The sequence below is a fragment of the Aethina tumida genome, chromosome 6 (genome assembly GCF_024364675.1).
Source record: "Aethina tumida isolate Nest 87 chromosome 6, icAetTumi1.1, whole genome shotgun sequence".
Classification (NCBI taxonomy): domain Eukaryota; kingdom Metazoa; phylum Arthropoda; class Insecta; order Coleoptera; family Nitidulidae; genus Aethina; species Aethina tumida.
This window is the reverse complement of record NC_065440.1, coordinates 13,037,679-13,060,675: the sequence shown is the minus strand read 5'-3', so window position 1 is coordinate 13,060,675 and position 22,997 is coordinate 13,037,679. Positions and strand designations below refer to the sequence as shown.

Here is a 22,997-nt window from a genome sequence, read left to right as displayed (position 1 = left end):
TTTGACTAAGAATCTGACCAATTTAAGACATGAATATTTTTTTAAAATTATTAAAATTTTAAAATACTTTCATTTTTCTAAAAGTAGATTGATTTTGAGTTATTTCTAATAATTTTTCAATAGATATTACTTATATAAATAGTTGGATATAAGAAGACCTAAAGCTTTTGACTGAGATTCTGTCTAATTTAAGGTAAATTGAGTTTAAGGAGAAATTATTTTAAAATGACTCAATTCTTGTTAAAATACTTTAATATTTCTAAATGTACATTGATTTTCTAATAATTTTTCAAAAGATTTTACTTATATAAATTGTTCAGTAAGAGATAAAATAAAGCTTTTGACTAAGAATCTGTCCTATTTAAGAGAGGAATATTATTTTAAAATTATTAAAATTTTGTTAAAATACTTTCATTTTTCTAAACTAGATTGATTTTGAGTTATTTCTAGTAATTTTTAAATAGATATTACTTATATAAATTGTTGGATATAAAAAGACCTAAAGCTTTTAATTGAGATTCTGACTAAGTTAAGGTAAAAGGAGTTTAAGGAGAAATTATTTTAAAAAGACTCAATTCTTGTTAAAATACATTAATATTTCTAAATGTACATTGATTTTCTAATAATTTTTCAAAAGATTTTACTTATATAAATTGTTCAGTAAGTGATCAAATAAAGCTTTTGACTGAGAATCTATCCAATTTAAGATAGGAATATTATTTTAAAATTATTAAAATTTTGTTAAAATACTTTCATTTTTCAAATGTAGATTAATTTTGAGTTATTTCTAATAATTTTTCAATAGATATTACTTATATAAATTGTTGGATATAAGAAGACCTAAAGCTTTTGACTGAGATTCTGTCTAATTTAAGGTAGAATGAGTTTAAGGAGAAATTATTTTAAAATGACTAAATTCTTGTTGAAATACTTTAATATTTCTAAATGTACATTGATTTTCTAATAATTTTTCAATTGATTTTACTTATATAAATTGTTCAGTAAGTGATCAAATAAAGCTTTTGACTAAGAATCTATCCAATTTAAGATAGGAATATTATTGTAAAATTATTAAAATTTTGTTAAAATACTTCCATTTTTCAAATGTAGATTGATTTTGAGTTATTTCTAATAATTTTTCAATAGATATTACTTATATAAATAGTTGGATATAAGAAGACCTAAAGCTTTTGACTGAGATTCTGTCTAATTTAAGGTAAATTGAGTTTAAGGAGAAATTATTTTAAAATGACTCAATTCTTGTTAAAATACTTTAATATTTCTAAATGTACATTGATTTTCTAATAATTTTTCAAAAGATTTTACTTATATAAATTGTTCAGTAAGAGATAAAATAAAGCTTTTGACTAAGAATCTGTCCTATTTAAGAGAGGAATATTATTTTAAAATTATTAAAATTTTGTTAAAATACTTTCATTTTTCTAAACTAGATTGATTTTGAGTTATTTCTAGTAATTTTTAAATAGATATTACTTATATAAATTGTTGGATATAAAAAGACCTAAAGCTTTTAATTGAGATTCTGACTAAGTTAAGGTAAAAGGAGTTTAAGGAGAAATTATTTTAAAAAGACTCAATTCTTGTTAAAATACATTAATATTTCTAAATGTACATTGATTTTCTAATAATTTTTCAAAAGATTTTACTTATATAAATTGTTCAGTAAGTGATCAAATAAAGCTTTTGACTGAGAATCTATCCAATTTAAGATAGGAATATTATTTTAAAATTATTAAAATTTTGTTAAAATACTTTCATTTTTCAAATGTAGATTAATTTTGAGTTATTTCTAATAATTTTTCAATAGATATTACTTATATAAATTGTTGGATATAAGAAGACCTAAAGCTTTTGACTGAGATTCTGTCTAATTTAAGGTAGAATGAGTTTAAGGAGAAATTATTTTAAAATGACTAAATTCTTGTTGAAATACTTTAATATTTCTAAATGTACATTGATTTTCTAATAATTTTTCAATTGATTTTACTTATATAAATTGTTCAGTAAGTGATCAAATAAAGCTTTTGACTAAGAATCTATCCAATTTAAGATAGGAATATTATTGTAAAATTATTAAAATTTTGTTAAAATACTTCCATTTTTCAAATGTAGATTGATTTTGAGTTATTTCTAATAATTTTTCAATAGATATTACTTATATAAATAGTTGGATATAAGAAGACCTAAAGCTTTTGACTGAGATTCTGTCTAATTTAAGGTAAATTGAGTTTAAGGAGAAATTATTTTAAAATGACTCAATTCTTGTTAAAATACATTAATATTTCTAAATGTACATTGATTTTCTAATAATTTTTCAAAAGATTTTACTTATATAAATTGTTCAGTAAGAGATAAAATAAAGCTTTTGACTAAGAATCTGTCCTATTTAAGAGAGGAATATTATTTTAAAATTATTAAAATTTTGTTAAAATACTTTCATTTTTCTAAACTAGATTGATTTTGAGTTATTTCTAGTAATTTTTAAATAGATATTACTTATATAAATTGTTGGATATAAAAAGACCTAAAGCTTTTAATTGAGATTCTGACTTAAGTTAAGGTAGAAGGAGTTTAAGGAGAAATTATTTTAAAAAGACTCAATTCTTGTTAAAATACATTAATATTTCTAAATGTACATTGATTTTCTAATAATTTTTCAAAAGATTTTACTTATATAAATTGTTCAGTAAGTGATCAAATAAAGCTTTTGACTAAGAATCTATCCAATTTAAGATAGGAATATTATTTTAAAATTACTAAAATTTTGTTAAAATACTTTCAATTTTCAAATGTAGATTGATTTTGAGTTATTTCTAATAATTTTTCAATAGATATTACATATATAAATAGTTGGATATGAGAAGACCTAAAGCTTTTAATTGATATTCTGTCTAATTTAAGGTAGAAGGATTTTAAGGGGAAATTATTTTAAAAAGACTCAATTCTTGTTAAAATACATTAATATTTCTAAATGTACATTAATTTTCTAATAATTTTTCAAAAGATTTTACTTATATAAATTGTTCAGTAAGTGATCAAATAAAGCTTTTGACTAAGAATCTATCCAATTTAAGATAGGAATATTATTTTAAAATTACTAAAATTTTGTTAAAATACTTTCAATTTTCAAATGTAGATTGATTTTGAGTTATTTCTAATAATTTTTCAATAGATATTACTTATATAAATTGTTGGATATAAGAAGACCTAAAGCTTTTGACTGAGATTCTGTCTAATTTAAGGTAAATTGAGTTTAAGGAGAAATTATTTTAAAATGACTCAATTCTTGTTAAAATACATTAATATTTCTAAATGTACATTGATTTTCTAATAATTTTTCAAAAGATTTTACTTATATAAATTGTTCAGTAAGAGATAAAATAAAGCTTTTGACTAAGAATCTGTCCAGTTTAAGATAGGAATATTATTTTAAAATTGTTAAAATTTTGTTAAAATACTTTCATTTCTTAAAAATAGATTGATTTTGAGTTATTTCTAATAAATTTTCAATAGATATTACTTACATAAATTGTTGGATATAAGAAGACCTAAAGCTTTTGATGGAGATTCTTTCTAATTTAAGTTAGACCAAATTTAAAGAGATACTATTTTAAAATGACTAAATTCTCGTTAAAATACTTTAATTTTTCTAATTGTACATTGATTTTCTAATAATTTTTCAATAGATTTAACTTATATAAATTGTTTGGGACAAGAAAACCTAAAACGTTTGATTGACATGTGAAGTTGTGGTGGAAAATATTTCAAACGTTTACGTCAAATAAATTGAACGATTAGTTTAGTTAATCGTTTATTATTAAATTAATTGATGTTTGTATTTATTTTAATAATGTACATTTTTTTTAATTAACGAGTCTGCCGAATGTAATTACTTAATTATTTATACAGTGTCAGATTAACTTCCAATGAATATATTTCCAATATACAATACAAATAAATAAAATGATATAACGACAAACAAACACACAAAGATAAAATCAGAATTACCGGAATGTAAGTACAATTGCATCACGCTTATTTTCGATGAATGAATTTTTATCGCAATTATTCATTTATGGTAATGCGTTATCGAAACCAAAAACCCCACAAAAACAACAATTTAACTCTATCTATTTATAAACATAACTGACAATGATTTGTTAATAAAGGATAGTCACAATGGTACGTTCGAAATGTTTTGATACGTTCAGTGAATGGATCCGAAAATAAACTGACGTCGTGTCGTTCATAATATTGTTTTAAACACGTATTGAACGTGAAATCCGATTTCGGAAATTATGTGCTCAATTCAATCAATTGTGTCGTTCGACGACGTATAAATTTAAACGTCCGCCGTTATTTATTTATTTCGCAAAAATTCAAAACAATAAATATTTATAAGGCGACTTTTACAACATTTCGAATAGACACAGATTTCTGACCATCTAAATATAGCGAGGCTATAATCGCCAACAAAAACAAATAAGACTAAAGGTTTGCATAAAAACGATTAACTAAATAAATATTGACGTTATGTGGGTCACGATCGTCGAAACGGAATAAGAAAAAATTATTTAGGGGCTTTTATTTGTGGAAGGTTGGAGTGGCTAGTTCTCGAATTTTGGAGGTTGCCAAAATACAGATGGTGGCGTTGACTGATTTATTGTGTACCATCCTCGTTTTCGGATTCCCATTTAAGTGGTAACAAGAGGATCGTGTTACAAAGAAATTGGGTCGATTTTTAAATAAAATGCCAAATTTGAATGGTGTCCTCTTGAAATTTACATGCGATTGAAAGGAAGGTCGTGAATTGTGTTTTGGTACTTTGTTTTGTTAGAATTCTTGAAGACTTTTCATTGATTTTTATTTTACTTTGAAGTGGGTTGAGTGAAAATAATTGGAGTTCATCAAAATCATCATTGTTAAAATTCAATTGAACTTGAATTTTACTGATAAAATGAATAAATATAGATTGTGATTGGGTCCAATGTTAGATAGAATGAGTTTAAGTGAGAATATTTTAAAATGGTAAAATTTTTGTTAAAATACTTACTTTTCTAATTATTTGTTTGATACAAGAAAACAGCCTTTGATTCTGTCCAAATTTTGACGTATTTTTAATATTTTTTTAATTAATTTTACTTTCTATGAATTGTTTGATACAAGAAAACAAAAAGCTTTTTACAGAATCCCTTGTTTGATATTTTGTTTGTTAAAATTCTTGAAAACTTTTTGGAGATTTTTTTATTTTGAAGTGAATTGTGTGAACATAATTGAAATTCATCAAAATCTTAATTGTACAAATTCAATTGAACTTTAATTTTACTGATAAAATGAATAAATGTAGATCTCTATCTATCTGTCCAATGTAAGATAGAATGAATTTAACCATACTTTAATATGGTTAAATTTTTGATAAAATACTTTAAATTTTCTTAAAGTACATTGTTTTTAATGTATTTTTAATAATTTGTTAATTAATTTTAATTTATATAAATTATTTGACAAAAGAAGTCATAACGTTAATAGAAATCCTTCTCAATTTAAGTTAGAATGAGTTAAAAGGAAAATAGTTTTAAAAAGGTAAAATTTTTGTTAAAAAACTAAATATTCTAAAAGTATATTGTTTTTAACATATTTTTAATAATTTTTTAATTAATTTTAGTTGATATAAATTGTTTGATAAAGCTTTTGATAGAAATCCTTCCCAATTAAAGTTAAAATAAGTTTAATGGGAAATTGTTTTAAAATGGTTTATTTTTTGTTAAAAAACATTAAATTTTCTAAATGTACAATGTTTTTAACTTATTTTTAATAATTTTTTAATTAATTTTAGTTAATATAAATTATTTGATAAAGCTTTTGATATAAAACCTTCCCAATTTAAGTTGAATGAGTCTAAAGGGAAATTGTTTTAAAATGGTAAAATTTTTGATAAGAATCTTAAAATTTTCTAAAAGCACATTGTTTTCAATGTATTTTTAATATTTTTTTAATTAAATTTACTTGATATAAATTATTTGATAAAGCTTTTGATAAAAATCCTTCTTATTTAAGTTAGAATGAGTTTAAAGGGAAATTGTTTTAAAATGATTAAATTTTCGTTAAAAATCTTAAAATTTTCTAAAAGTACATTGTTTTCAACATATTTTTAATAATTTTTTTATTAATTTTAGTTGATATAAATTGTTTAATAAAGCTTTTGATAGAAATCCTTCCCAATTTACGTTAGAATGAGTTTAAAGGGAAATTGTTTTAAAATAGTTAAATTTTTGTTAAAAATCTTAAAATTTTCTAAAATTACATTGTTTTCAACGAATTTTTAATATTTTTTAAATTAAATTTATTTGATATAAATTATTTGATAAAGCTTTTGATAGAAATCGTTCCAAATTAAAGTTAGAATAAGTTTAAAGGGAAATTGTTTTAAAATGGTTAAATTTTTGTTAAAAGACATTAAATTTTCTAAAAGTACATTGTTTTTAACTTATTTTTAATAATTTTTTAATTAATTTTAGTTGATATAAATTATTTGATAAAGCTTTTGATAGAAATCCTGCCCAATTTAAGTTAGAATGAGTCTAAAGGGAAATTGTTTTAAAATGGTTAAATTTTTGTTAAAAGACATTAAATTTTCTAAAAGTACATTGTTTTTAACTTATTTTTTATAATTTTTTAATTAATTTTAGTTGATATAAATTATTTGATAAAGCTTTTGATAGAAATCCATCCCAATTTAAGTTAGAATGAGTCTAAAGGGAAATTGTTTTAAAATGGTTAAATTTTTGTTAAAAATCTTAAAATTTTCTAAAAGTACTTTGTTTTCAACATATTTTTAATAATTATTTAATTAATTTTAGTTGATATAAATTGTTTGATAAAGCTTTTGATAGAAATCCTCCCCAATTTAAGTTAGAATGAGTTTAAAAGCAAATTGTTTAAAAATTGTTAAATTTTTATTAAAAAACTTAAAATTTTCTAAAAGTACATTGTTTTTAAAATATTTTTAAAATTTTTTAAATAATTTTATTTTATACAAATTATTTGATAAAGTTTTTGATAGAAATCTTTTCCAATTAAAGTTAGAATGAGTTTAAAAGGAAATTGTTTTAAAATGGTTAAATTTTTGTTAAAATATTTTAAATTTTCTCAAAGTACATTGTTTTTAACATACTTTTAATAATTTTTTAATAAATTATAGTTGATACAATAAGTCATAAAGCTTTTGATACAGGTCATGTCCAACTTAAGTTAGAATGTGTTTTAAGAGTTAAAAAAGGTCATGAATAGTGTTTTGGTTGTTTGTTTTGTTGATAATTCACGAAGACTTTTCAGTGAAACTTCAACTTTAAACTGGATTGTGCAAGAACAATTGAAATTCATCAAAATCCCCATTGTACTACTTCAAGTGAACTTGAACGTTGTGTTTTTTAAATTTATTGAAACGTTACAGATAAAATTAATACGAGAATTTCGATATCGTTTGACTTAAGTCAACTCTTGACATTGAACTGGAAATTCCTTACGACAACAAAAAAATGATGTAAACCTAATTTATTTAACACGTCAACCGATAAATATTAAACAGCATTTTGATTTGAACCTAAACACACAAAGGTTATTGTGTTTTACCTGTAGTTTTCCCTAAAAGAAAACAAAAATATAAATAAGTTTTAGGCACAAACAAGGTCGTAAACTTTGTTTACCTACCATACTCCAGTCGATTCATTGCACATACATAATAATAAGAGGTAGATTACCAGGAAATGAGTCTAGCCATTTTATGACTATCGGTTATTTACCATTATCGATTATTTTTTAATTAAAAACATAGATCTAAAGCTTTTAAATCTACATTTGTGATTAGAATTATTCCTGTTCAATTGGAATTGGTTCAAATTGAACAGTTACTTAAAATTGAAGTCAACTGAAACACATGAAAAAAGCTTCTGAAACAATAAAGTTTTAAAAAATATGAAAGATTTTATTACAAATTTAACCATTTTTTAGATAATTTCATTTTGATTTCACCCTGAGACAACATTTTAAATAAAATAAATTGAACAATTCAAATATAAATACTTTTTATGAAATAAAAAATGATCCTCCTTCAAGTTTATCATGTAACATATATTTAAAACCATTATATAAATACGAGAAAATAACATAAATCACTTTGACAACTTAATGTTTGAGGAAAATCCAGTCAGTGCCCAGTTTAACGATGAGCCAAACAAATAACGCACGGGTGAAAATAAATACAAACCAATTTTAAAATAAATCAAGTAATTTGCCAGTCAAATTATTTTTGAGTTCCCGACTATTATCAACGTAAATGTTTTCGATGGCTGCCAACCCATTGTCCGAAATTTTCAATTTTAAAGTCCGCATAATTATTTTGGTCCCCCCGTGTGAATATTAAATAATATTTACCATAAAAATCACGTTAAAGTGTAAATCCACACGCACAGCATTGAATTAAATTAACACTTATCGGCATTTACAATTAACACGTCGATTTTTCGGTGTGGAGCAACATTTTCTCAGGCTGGGGCACGTGGGAGTGCTAAATATAGGATCTTGGTCAAACAATAAATAAAATTTTTGACATATTTTTAGTATTTTTTTATTAATTGTTTTAAAATTTTTGTTAAAAAACTTTAAATTTTCTAAAAGTACATTGTTTTTAAGGTATTTTTAGTAATTTTTTAATTAATTTTAGTTTCAATGTATTTTTAATAATTTTTTAATTAATTTTAGTTGTATAAATTGTTTGATTAAAGAATATATCATAAAGCTTTTGATAGAAATTTTTCCCAATTTAAGTTAAAATGAGGTTAAATGGAAATAATTTTAAAATTGTCAAATTTTTGTTAAAAAACTTTAAATTTTCTAAGAGTACATTGTTTTCAACGTATTTTTAATAATTTTTTAATTAATTTTAGTTGATATAAATTGTTTGATAAAAGAAGTCATAAAGCTTTTGACAGAAATCCTTCCCAATTTAAGTTAGAATGAGTTTAAGGGGAAATTCTTTTAAAATAGTTAAATTTTTGTTAAAAAGCTTTAAATTTTCTAAAAGTACATTGTTTTTAACGTATTTTTAGTAATTTTTTAATTAATTTTATTTGATATAAATTGTTTGATAAAAAAAGTCAGAAAGCTTTTGATAGAAATCTTAAGGTAGAATGAGTTTAAAGGGAAATTGTTTTAAAATGGTTAAATTATTGTTAAAAAACTTTAAATTTTCTAAAAGTACATTGATTTTAACGTATTTTTAATAATGTTTTAATTAATTTTAGTTAAATAAATTGTTTCATAAAAGAGGTCATAAAGTTTTTGATAGAAATCTTTCCCAATTTAAGGTAGAATGAGTTTAAAGGGAAATTGTTTTAAAATGGTTAAATTATTGTTAAAAAACTTCAAATTTTCTGAAAGTACATTGTTTTTAACATATTTTTAATATCTTTTTAATTAATTTTAGTTGATATAAATTATTTAAAAAAAGAAGTCATAAAGCTTTTGATAGAAATCCTTCCCAATTTAAGTTAGAATGAAATTAAAAAGAAATTGTTTTAAAATGGTTAAATTTTTGTTAAAAAATTTTAAATTTTCTAAAAGTACATTGATATTAACGTATTTTTAATAATGTTTTAATTAATTTTAGATAAATAATTGTTTTATAAAAGAAGTCATAAAGTTTTTGATAGAAATCTTTCCCAATTTAAGGTAGAATGAGTTTAAAGGGAAATTGTTTTAAAATAGTTAAAATTTTGTTAAAAAACTTTAAATTTTCTAAAAGTACATTATTTTTAGTAATTTTTTAATTAATTTTATTTGTTATTAATTGTTTGACAAAAAAAGTCAGAAAGCTTTTGATAGAAATCTTAAGGTAGAATGAGTTTAAAGGGAAATTGTTTTAAAATGGTTAAATTATTGTTAAAAAATTTTAAATTTTCTAAAAGTACATTGATATTAACGTATTTTTAATAATATTTTAAGTAATTTTAGATAAATAATTGTTTTATAAAAGAAGTCATAAAATTTTTGATAGAAACCTTTCCCAATTTAAGATAGAATGAGTTTAAGGGAAAATTGTTTTAAAATAGTTCAATTTTTGTTAAAAAACTTTAAATTTATTAAAAGTACATTGTTTTCAACGTATTTTTAATAATGTTTTAATTAATTTTAGTTAAATAGATTGTTTCATAAAAGAAGTCTTAAAGCTTTTGATAGAAATCTTTCCAAATTTAAGTTAGAATGAGTTTAAGGGGTAATTGTTTCAAAATTGTTAAATTTTTTGTTAAAAAACTTTTAAATTTATTAAAAGTACATTGTTTTCAACGTATTTTTAATAATGTTTTAATTAATTTTAGTTAAATAAATTGTTTCATAAAAGAAGTCTTAAAGCTTTTGATAGAAATCTTTCCAAATTTAAGTTAGAATGAGTTTAAGGGGAAATTGTTTTAAAATAGTTAAATTTCTGTTAAAAAACTTAAAATTTTCTAAAAGTACATTATTTTTGACATCTTTTTAATATTTTTTTTAATTAATTTTTGTTGATATAAATTATTCAATAAAAAAAGTCATAAAGCTTTTGAGAGAAATCCTTCCCAATTTAAGTTAGAATAAGTTTAAAGGGAAATTGTTTTAAAATGTTCAAATTTTTGTTAAAAATCTTAAAATTTTCTAAAAGTACATTATTTCCAACGTATATTTATTAATTTTTTAATTAATTGGGGTTGATATAGACTATTTGATTCAAGAAGATTTAAAGCTTTTAATTAAAATTTATTTTAAAATGGTTAAATTTTTGTTTAAAAACTTTAAATTTTCTAAAAGTTTTTAACATATTTTTGTTATCTTTTAAATTAATTTAGATTGATAAAAGCTTTTGAAACAAATCCTTCCCAATTTAAGTTAGTTTGAGCTTAATTCACAATTAGCACATCGATTTTTCGATGTGAAGGAACATTTTCTCGGACTGGGATACGTGGGAGTGCTCATTAGTTTTCCCTCTAAATATAGGATCTTGGTTAAACAATAATTAAAGTCGGAAAACATGTGTTATAGCCGTGTATAATTAGCTTCCGTTGTCACAAAAGTTCTCCACCTAATCTCGCACAATTGTTTAAACATTAATTTAAAATTCGGTGACTAAGACCCTGGTGGGCTGTTGTAAAAGTTTGTTGTGCTCGTGGGTGTCGATTTGGTCACCGGAATTTAGGACCTCCCGACATTTTAACGAACTGGTTTAGCCATATTTTCCAGTCATTAGTACAACAACGACTTTGATTTATGTGCGGGGCAGAGAACGCACCAGAATGATAAACATTTTCGGGTTACATCACTGGTTTATTTATTATTTATAAGTCGGGGGATTTTTGCGGACACCTGGCACAAATTTCTTTCGGTGGACAGTGAAAGTTTCGTCGGAGCTTCTGTGTGGCAAAATGTCGCACGATCTTGGGACAATATAAATTGCATAATTCGTGTAAAAAATGAGGCACGACCTCAAAAATAAACCTCGCTAACTGGTTTATTCACATCTCGGTATATTAATCCGTGCCACCTGGTAGTATTAAAGTTTGGCAACGGCCTAGCACCGCACCAAAATAAACTTTCGACAAGTGTGTGTACATTAGCGAGATAATTCGTGGCTCGTTTATTAAATCGATAAAACAATGGACCACTCCAGCTTAATCGCAATCGAGATTATTAAACACACATAACCTAGACATTCCCGAAGTGACGAGAGTCTAGGTCGAATCAACAGTGACACAACGATTGCGGCACGAATAAATTGAAACGTTTACGATGGTCGAATTATCGATTCAATCAATCGACGTTTTTAATTGGAATTGAAGCAATTCAATTTTTTTTTGTGTTTGTATGTGTATATAGAACAAGTCGTTTAAATTAAAACCAATTAAAATATACAGAAAACTAGCCTGTAAAATGAAGCAGATAAAAAAATAAATGCTATTTATTTTAACGCAGTTTCAATTTAAACTCTTTCTGATGTGGATTGATCACAGAGTTTCAATGGAAAGTTTTATGTATTTTCTTTAGAGATCATTCGAGGTTAATTTGGATAGAATCTCAATCACAATCGAAATAAAAAATAATCAGATTGTGTTTTAAACAAAGTTTTTTTAGAAAATTGAAGATATTTTTAACAAAAAATTAACTATTTTCCCCTTAAACTCCTCTTGTAATAATAAAATTAATTAGACAGTTATTATTATAAAAATACCTCAAAATAAATTTACTTTAGAAAGCAAAAATTTAACAATATAAAAAAAGCTAGACAGAATTACATAACATAACTTTACGTTTTAATCTATAAAACTGACAATTTCCCTTTAAACTCGTTAACTTTAATTGAACAGGATGTACATCAAAAGTTTGGACATGTTACAAAACTACGTTTTTTAAGAAATATTTTTATGTGTGTTTGAACTAGTTTTAATTTTCATAAAATGTTTGGCAGAAGAAGCAACATATCAAAATGAAATTACCTAAAAACAAATAAATTTTAGTTAAATTCTATTATATTTTTTATAATTATTTTATTTAAAAAGTATATTTTTGTATGTTTGTAATGATTTCAATTATTAGGAATTATTTTGTAATTTTTTAATCGGTTTCTCTTTAATTTATCTTAGATTGAATTCAAATTGAAATTATTTTAAAATGGCTACACTTCTAACATTTTTTACATTTTGCAAAACTGCTTTGTTTAAGAAGTATTTTTGTGTATATTTGAATTAGTTTTAGTTTACACAAATTGTTTAATAGAAAAAGATACAAAATGTTCGACTGAGCTTTTATTCAGTTGGTCTTGGATTGAGTTCAAAGTGAAATTATCTCAAAGAAACTAAATTTTCCTTAACATTCTTTTACATTTTTTATATTCTATTGTTTAAGGAGTATTTTTCGAATATTTCCATTAATTTTAAATTTTAGTGATATACGAAACGTTTGATTGAATTTCTCCTCAATTTATCATAGATTGAATTCAAAATGAAATTATCTTAAAATTTCTCAACTCCTCCTAACATTTTTTACAATTTACTAAAGTATTTTGTTTAAGAAGTATTTTTGTGTGTATTTGAATTAGTTTTAGTTTACACAAATTGTCTGACAGAAGAAGATACATAATGTTCGACTGAGCTTTTATTCAGTTGGTCTTGGATTGAGTTCAAAGTGAAATTATCTCAAAGAGGCTAAATTTTTCTTAAAATTCTCTTACATTTTTTTAAATTTCATTGTTTAAGAAGTATTTTTTCAATGCTTCCATTAATTTTAATTTTTAGGGAGATGTGAAACATTTGATTGAATTTCTGCCCAATTTATCTTAGACTGAATTCAAATTGAAATTATCTTAAAATGTCTAAATTCCTCCTAACATTTTTTACAGTTTACAAAAGTATTTTGTTTAAAAAGTATTTTTGTGTATATTTGAATTAGTTTTAGTTTTAACAAATTGTTTAACAGAAGAAGATACAAAAAGTTCGACTGAGCTTTTATTAAGTTGGACTTGGATTGAGTGAAATTATCTCAAAAAGACTAAATTTTGCTTAAAATTCTCTTTTTAACTATTTTGGGACCATTTGTAGTAAATTATTCCACAAATTAAAACCAATTGAATCATACATAAATAAACTTCAAAAACCATTTGGTTAATGATAATGGTGAGGTAAAAAACAGTCTATTAAGACACTTATCGCATTTTTCCGCCGATTCAATGGAATAATCCGCCTCCTTTTCCGTAATCAATTACCCAATTCCATTCAAAACAGCCAACCGAAAATAAACATGTCATAAAATCTTCGCTGAACACGAGTCGCCCCCATTGATCGTCGGCGATCTGTTTACTACGTACGAAATATCGAAAATAAATCTCGGGACGTGCATTTGCGTCGGCTTTTCGAAATTTCGAATGCGTACGTTTTGTCGTATCGTATGTGAAAATATTAATTATGTTTCGCAACGCCACGATCATTGTGTCATTGACCCAGTCCAATGAAAAACAAACAGTTATGGTTTATTTTCGGCCTTGCGAATTTCAATCAGGTTCAATTTTCTCTTTGGTCGGTGCGATGGCGGAGGACGTGCGTCTATTTTTGTAAATTTATTCCCGCGATACCCTCGTAGATAAAACAATAACGTGATCCATTTTATTATTGTCGGTTGGATGTTTTTAAATAAACGTGTAATACCCAAAAATATGTTGATGCGTTTTAAAATTTTAATGTAGTTGTAAATATTGAAAACTGATTCGTGGAAATTCCATTAGAAACGCACACTTAAAGTCTAATTAGGTAAAATCGTAAAAATTTGTTATGGTTCACCTTCTTTGTAATACTTAACGCGTGTCTATCATTGGTCGCCAAATTGGCAATAAAATGCCTCTTAAACAATGCAGTTTTAAATACAATTAAATATTTAATTGCTGGTTTTGGGAAAACCCATTCAAAACTAAAACTCAAATATACATAAAAATGTTTTTTAAACAATGTGGTTTTGGAAAATGTAAAAATTTTTAATAGAAGATTACTCATTTTGAGATAATTTCAATTTCAATTCCATCTGAGTTAAATTGAACAGAAACTCAATCATATGTTTCGCATATTTCTAAAGCAAAATTGAAATTAATTTAAAAAACAAAAATAAGAAAACTTACTTTTTTGAGATAACTTCACTTTCCACTCAATCCAAGACCAACTGAAATAAAGCTCAATTGAGCATTTTGTATCTTCATCTGTTAAACAATTTGTGTAAATTAAAACTAATTCAAATATACACAAAAATAAAACAAAGTAGTCCTGTAAAATGTAAAAAGTGTTGAGAGAAGTTCAGACATTTTAAGATAATTTCATTTTGAATTCAATCTAAGATAAATTGAGCAGAGAGTCAATCAAATGTTTCGCATCTCCCCAAAAATTAAAATTAATGGAAGCATTGAAAAAATACTTCTTAAACAATGAAATTTAAAAAAATGTAAAAGAATTTTAAGAAAAATTCAGCCTTTTTGAGATAATTTCAATTTGAACTCAGTCCAAGGCCAACTGAATAAAAGCTCAGTCGAACATTATGTATCTCCTTCTGTCAGACAATTTGTGTAAACTAAAACTAATTCAAATACACACAAAAATACTTCTTAAACAAAATACTTTTGTAAATTGTAAAAAATGTTAGGAGGATTTGAGACATTTTAAGATAATTTCATTTTGAATTCAATCTATGATAAATTGAGCAGAAAGTCAATCAAATGTTTCGCATCTCCCTAAAAATTAAAATTAATGGAAGCGCTGAAAAAATACTTCTTAAACAATGAAATTTAAAAAAATGTAAAAGAATTTTAAGAAAAATTCAGCCTTTTTGAGATAATTTCACTTTGAACTCAATACAAGATCAACTGAATAAAAGCTCAGTCGAACATTTTGTATCTTCTTCTGTCAGACAATTTGTGTAAATTAAAACTAATTCAAATACACACAAAAATACTTTTTAAACAAAATACTTTTGTAAATTGTAAAAAATGTTAGGAGGAGTTGAGACATTTTAAGATAATTTCATTTTGAATTAAGTCTAAGATAAATTGGGCAGAAATTCAATCAAATGTTTCACATCTCCCTAAAAATTAAAATTAATGGAAGCATTGAAAAAATACTTCTTAAACAATGAAATTTAAAAAAATGTAAGAGAATTTTAAGAAAAATTTAGCCTCTTTGAGATAATTTCAGTTTGAACTCAATCCAAGACCAACTGAATAAAAGCTCAGTCGAACATTATGTATCTTCTTCTGTCAGACAATTTGTGTAAACTAAAACTAATTCAAATACACACAAAAATACTTCTTAAACAAAATACTTTTGTAAATTGTAAAAAATGTTAGGAGGAGTTGAGAAATTTTAAGATAATTTCATTTTGAATTCAATCTATGATACATTGAGGAGAAATTCAATCAAACGTTTCGTATATCACTAAAATTTAAAATTAATGGAAATATTCGAAAAATACTCCTTAAACAATAGAATATAAAAAATGTAAAAGAATGTTAAGGAAAATTTAGTTTCTTTGAGATAATTTCACTTTGAACTCAATCCAAGACCAACTGAATAAAAGCTCAGTGGAACATTTTGTATCTTTTTCTATTAAACAATTTGTGTAAACTAAAACTAATTCAAATATATACAAAAATACTTCTTAAACAAAGCAGTTTTGCAAAATGTAAAAAAATTGAGAAGTTTAGACATTTAAAACTAATTTCATTTTGAACAGAAACTCAAACAAATGTTTTATATCATTCAAAAAATTGTAATTAATTGAAAAATTCAAAAAATAGTTCGTGAATATAAAAATATAAAAGAATTTAAGGAAAAAAAAAAATAAAATTGTTTATTGGGATTCTCTCTCATTGACCATGAACTTAGTATTGAGTGAAATTATTTTAAAATATCTAAAACCTTTAACACAAAATTTCGCACATGTTTATTTTCGATTCGTTGTTTTGAATGAACCCGTTAATTGATTGCAGGAAAGTAGGCGGATAATTCCATTGAATCGGCCGAAAAGTGCGATAAGTGTCACAATAGACAGTTTTTTTACCTCCCCATTATCATTACCCAAACACTTCACGGATCACGTACACCATCAACAGTTCTGTTTCTGTTCGACGCCGTTTTGTTATTGACAATCGCTGATTACTTTTTATTTTTCTAGAAATGATAAGCCCGGTTTAATTGCTAATCCAATATTAACACACACGTTTCGTGCTTGATTATTTGTCTGTGTGTGTGTCTCTTGGCGGATGCATTTGCTTATTATTATGATCACGATGATGATGATGATGATGATGATTTTGTTTTTGGCGGCGCAGACAAACATTGAAGAGTGTAATATTGTTGTTTGTTATAATTTTGTTATTGTTTTGCGTAATTGTGATGGTGAATAAATCGGATGATGTTTTGGATGCATATCACATGATTATTTCCCAATTCCTGATACAGATTACTGTGGAATTACCTAAATGTAACTAAATTTACAAAGAAATTGTTTACAACTTTTTATAATCGTTGCTTTTTGTACGGATTTATTAGACCAAGATATAAATAATCTGTCTTAGAATGGTTCACAGTGAAATTTCTCAACAATAACCAAATTTGTGTCAAAATGTTTTAATTTTTTTTATTTATATTGTTTTAAAAGTACTTTTATGTAAGTTATATAATTTTTTTATTATTACAAGAACACATTATGTTGCAACTCTGTCTTAGAATCAGAGAAATTAATTAAATTAAGTACACTTATGTCAAATATTTTTAATAAATGCATCGTTTTTGAATATTTTTACGTATATTACAATTTGTTTTAATTTATGAAGTTATTTAGTACAAGAAATATTACTACAATATATCTTGGAAGGAATTTTTTGTAAAATCATCCCAAATTAACAAATCATATTCAAAATTCAATTGTTTCAGAAATATTATTATGTACATTTCAATTAGTTTCATGTCACGTGTATTGAATGTTACAAGAAAAATATAAAATTCTGTTTAATGTTTAAGGAGCTATTTTAAAGTATAATATTTTAAAATAAGTAAATTATTTCGAAATGCTTTGAATTTTTTAATAATTTATGGTTTTTAAAATGTATTTATGTATGTCTCAATTGATTTTAATTTATGTATTTATCAAGTACAAGTAATGAATTATTAAAATTCTGTTCAATGTATCTATCAAGAAGTTTACAACAAAATTATCTCAAAATAATTAGCCACGTTAAAATGCTTCATCTATGTTAAAATTTAATTGTTTTAAAAGTATTTTTACGTTTCAATTGGTTTTAATTTATGTAAATGTATAATAAATTTGTGGATGTTTAATACAAATTGTTCTCAAAATATAAAAGCAGGAAGAACACGTCCAATAATGAAGAAAATCTAAATAAAATTTTCTCCTGAAGTAAATACACCCCCTTAAATGTAAATTTTAAAAATTGTTTATTTCTCATATTTTGTCATATTATCAACCTTTGGTGCGATCGTGCTTAAATTTGGTACGTGTTATTCTAATATATATACCCACAAATCAGTATAATAAACTTTTTCCATAACGATGCAGTGGCGTAGATTCTGGGGGGGATCCCCCTTTTTCTTCGCCCTATTTTCTACGCCACTGAATGTATTTTAAGGCTATCAAGCTTTTCATACTCTTTGCACAATTTGGAAGAAAAAAGTACTCTTGATTATTTTTGATTATAAAAACCGTTTTTCAGATATTTAAGTTTTAATGTTTGAAGAAAGGTAAAGTTATTAAAAAAATTGAAATATCTCACAAACGACTGTGATAATCGATATACATCAAGAGTACCTTTTTTCTTCTAAATTCTTCAATTAATATTAAAAGTTTAATAGTTTAAAAAAATATTCAGTGGCGTAGAAAATAGAGCGATAAAAAGAGGAGGACCTGCCAGAATCTACGCTACTGTATAATTATGGAAAATATTTATTACATTAAATTGTAGGTATGTATTTTAGGATAATACATACCAAATTTAAACACGATTGGACCAAAGGTCACGGAAATATGAGGGAAAAACAATATTTGAAATTTAATTTGAGGGGCTGTATTTACTTTACTTTAAGCTTGAATATTTTATAGAAACACCTTGTATATGTTGGAATATTAAATAAGTGTAGGTTTTTCTTTAAAAATATCAACTTTTTATTATTTACCATTTATTTTTTTCAAATCCTCATTTCATCGATTAATTTATTAATGAAACAGGTGTAAAATAAATTCAGTTAAACAAAAAACACAGTTTTAATAACATTTTGATGAACATTTGCTACACCCACATCGCCTTTTTTCAAACCAGTTAACCTTTTCCTTCTAATTATCGATCTAGTTCAAGTCAGAATAAATTAACAACAATCAGAGTAAAACTCCACTGATCCATTTTGATTACAGGTCCGTAAAAAAAACCCAAACAACCAACCGAACCAGAAAAGACAAAAATTAGGTGAATACTTTGCCCCAACAAGTGAATCACACCAATATATTAATACCACAGCAAAAATGAAGCAGAAAAACATTAAGGAAGGCAGAAGCTAAAAACCCAGCGGTAAGTATTCAGGAAAACCTCGGTTTCCTTTCTAGTGTTGATAATAATTTTGTGGTAACGGTGTTTCACAATTTCATTATTCCGTGTGACGAAGGAATGGTTGCTAAAGAGGATTTGGTGACTGAAATCGTTAGTCAGAGTCACAGGCAAAGTTGGCAGTTCGAGGAATCCACTTGATGGTCATTGTGTAATTAAAATAAGGCTTAATTTATCATTTAATACACTGTTTTACTTCGGAAGAAATACAGAACTCTTTGATAGCTGTGTGAATTAAAGGGCAACAGTATAAGACTCTTAGTAATGCACTTTAATAAATAATAATGGTGACAAAGTTCAGAAACATTCAAATAGAATTTTTGTTAAAAGTATCTTTAAGAAATGTCCAAATGTTTAATTGAAATAACTTTTAAGTAATTTAACATTTAATACAATATTTTACGTCAGAAGAAATACAGAACTCTTTAATAACTGTGTGAACCAAAGTGCCACAATATAAGATAATACATCGACTCTTATTAATGCACTTTAATAAATAATAATCATGTCAAAGTTCAGCAAAATACAAGTAGAATTTTTTATTAAAAATATCTTTAACAAATTCCCAAATGTTTAATTGAAATAACTTTTAAGTAATTTAACATTTAATACAATATTTTACGTCAGAAGAAATACAAAACTCTTTAATAACTGTGTGAACCAAAGTGCCACAATGTAAGATAATACCCCGACTCTTATTAATGCACTTTAATAAATAATAATCATGACAAAGTTCAGCAACATTCAATTGGAATTTTTTATTAAAAATATCTTTAACAAATTCCCAAATGTTTAATTGAAATAACTTTTAAATAATTTAACATTTTATACAATATTTTACGTCAGAAGAAATACAGAACTCTTTAATAACTGTGTGAACCAAAGTGCCGCAATATAAGATAATACATCGACTCTTATTAATACACTTTAATAAATAATAATCATAACAAAGTTCAGCAACATACAAGTAGAATTTTTTATTAAAAATATCTTTAACAAATTCTCAAATGGTTAATTGAAATAACTTTTAAATAATTTAACATTTTATACAATATTTTACGTCAGAAGACATACAGAACTCTTTCATAACTGTGTGAACCAAAGTGCCACAATATAAGATAATACATCGACTCTTATTAATGCACTTTAATAAATAATAATCATGACAAAGTTCAGCAACATTCAAGTAGAATTTTTTATTAAAAATGTCTTTAACAAATTCCCAAATGTTTAATTGAAATAACTTTTAAGTAATTTAACATTTAATACAATATTTTACGTCAGAAGAAATACGGAACTCTTTAATAACTGTGTGAATTAAAGTGCTACAATATAAGGTAATTATTAATGCACTTTAATAAATAGTAATCATAACAAAGTTCAGCAACATTCAAGAAGATTTTTGATTAAAAATAAATTTAAGATATTCCCAAATGTTTAATTAAAATAATTTTTAAATAATGTAACATTTAATACATTTCTTTACTTTAGAAAAAATCCAGAACTCTTTAATAACTGTGTGGACTAAAGTGCTACAGTATAAGATAATAAATACATCGACCCTTAGTAATGCACTTTAACTAATAATAATCAAGACAAAGCTCAGCAACAATCAAATAGAATTTAGTGCCGCACAATTTTGTTCTTCACTGCGTCAAAAGATTCATCGGCAAAGTGGTTCTAGCGACCGAAAACACCACCGCCAGTAATCCCAGACAAAGAGACCCATCCAGAGAAGCCCTTTGTCCACCTAGTGGACATTGTCGAAGAGGTACGCATCCCCCTCGCAGCCCCGATTTTGGGTGCCCGGTCGATCGGTGCGGTGAGTCACCCGCTCCCCCGGGACGGACGGAACGGTCCGCGCAATCCTACCCAATTCAACGGACGGACCATTCAGTGATTCCATGGCAGACCCGTGAAACCGGCCAGTGATTCGTTGCGATCGTCGTCGCACACAAGTGGAAATCCGTCTAGCGGATCGGACACGCGTGTTGTTGTTACAAATGTTCCGTTTTGTGTCTGTGATTCCGTCGACGAGTTATGCTATGGACTTTTCGGATTAAAATTAAACTGCGCACAGGTGAGGGGTCCCACTTTACGTCCTTTTTTTGTAGTTTGGCGCCCTTTTTCCTTTTGTTTGACGGGTACAGAAAAGTTTTGTGAATCGTTTTTGGTCGTCTGGAAGTTTTTTTAATCGCCTTTAAATGAACCGATAAGTGATACAACAATAATAAAAAATTATATAAGTTACTCGTGTTGGGGCAGTTAAAAATCACTTTTAAACGATTTGTAAATTAACAATTTTAAAAACGTGTCATTGTCCAGAATTTGGTTTGTATGTCCGATATTCAAGTCCAAAGAGACAAATAAAATAATTTAGTTATTGTTATTGTTAATGTTAAAGTCATAATAATTTAATAACAACAATGTCAAAAATATTTGATACAATTTTGTAATTTAGAAAAAATCTAGAGCTCTTTAATAGTTACGTGAACTAAAGTGCAACAATTATCAATCTTTGGTAAGGCACTTTAATAAATAATAATCAATCAAAGTTCCCCAACATTCAAGTAAAAAATATCTTTAAGAAATTTCTATGTTAAGTAAAAAATAACATTTAAATAATTTAGCTTATAACAAAATAATTTAATTTAAAGTGCAAAAATATAAGAGATAATACATCGACTCTTAGAAATGCACTTTAATAAATAATAAAGACAAAGTTCAGCAACATTCAGGTAGAAATTTTTATTAAAAATATCTTGAAGGAATTTCCAAATGATTCATCAAAATAACTTTTAAATAATTTAACAATTAATACAATAATAATAACGATAATTAAGTGTAACAACAATAATAAAAAATTAAATAAGTCCCCCGTGTTGGTGCAGTTAAAAATCACTGTTAAAACGATTTGTTGACTGACAATTTTAAAGAATTTGGTTTGTTTGTCCGTTATCCAAGTTCAAGAGACAAATAAAATAATTTAGTTCTTGTTAATGCATTGGTGCAAGTCATAATGATTTAACAACAACAATGTCAAAAAATATTGTTTTTTGAATTAATGTTGAGTCACTGGTAAAAATTTATTTAAATTGTTTGTTGTTGGACCTAATCAGTTTAATATTTTATTTACATTGAGTAACACCCAAGTTTTATTTTGTTTTTATTGAAAATATCTTGTTTAATTAAAATGACTTAAATGATTTATCGTTTGGTGCATTTTTTAGTTTAGAAAAAGTCTGGAGCTCTTTAATAGTTATGTGAACTAAAGTGCAACAGTATAAAATGATACATCAACCTTTGGTAAGGCACTTTAATAAATAATAATCGTGAGAAAGTTCACCAACATTTAATTAAAATATTTTTAAGAAATTTCGATGTTTAGTAAAAATAATGTTTAAATAACATTTATCACAATATTTTAATTTAGAAGTTCAGAACTCTTTAATAACTGCACACTTTAATAAATAATAATCATGACAAAGTTCAGCAACATTCAAGTAGAATATTTGATTAAAAATATCTTTAAGAAATTTACAAATGTTTAATTAAAACAACTTTTAAATAATTTAACATTTAATACATATTTTACTTTAGAAGAAATTCAGAACTCTTTAATAGCTGTGTGAACTAAAGTTCTACAATATAAGAAAGTACATTCATTCTTAGTAATGCATTTTAATAAATTATAATCAAGATAAAGTTCACCAACATACAAGTAGAATTTTTTGTTAAAAATATCTTTAAGAAATTTTCAAATAACTAAAATAATTATTAAATAATTTAACATTTAATACAA

At 24.8% G+C, this 22,997-nt stretch overlaps 1 protein-coding gene across 4 annotated transcripts in view; it reads left to right on the top strand.

Moving 5' to 3' along the window:
* The window catches only part of LOC109606190 (alpha-1D adrenergic receptor), a 44,046-nt gene that overhangs the window by 9,381 nt on the left and 11,668 nt on the right, over window positions 1-22,997 (top strand). Inside the window, exons 2-3 of one of the 4 annotated variants that reach the window (XM_049968758.1) lie at window positions 19,006-19,159; window positions 20,880-20,966. The gene's annotated coding sequence lies outside the window, so the exon portion shown is untranslated. The other 3 variants (XM_049968757.1, XM_049968756.1, XM_049968755.1) reach the window with 3 other exon arrangements.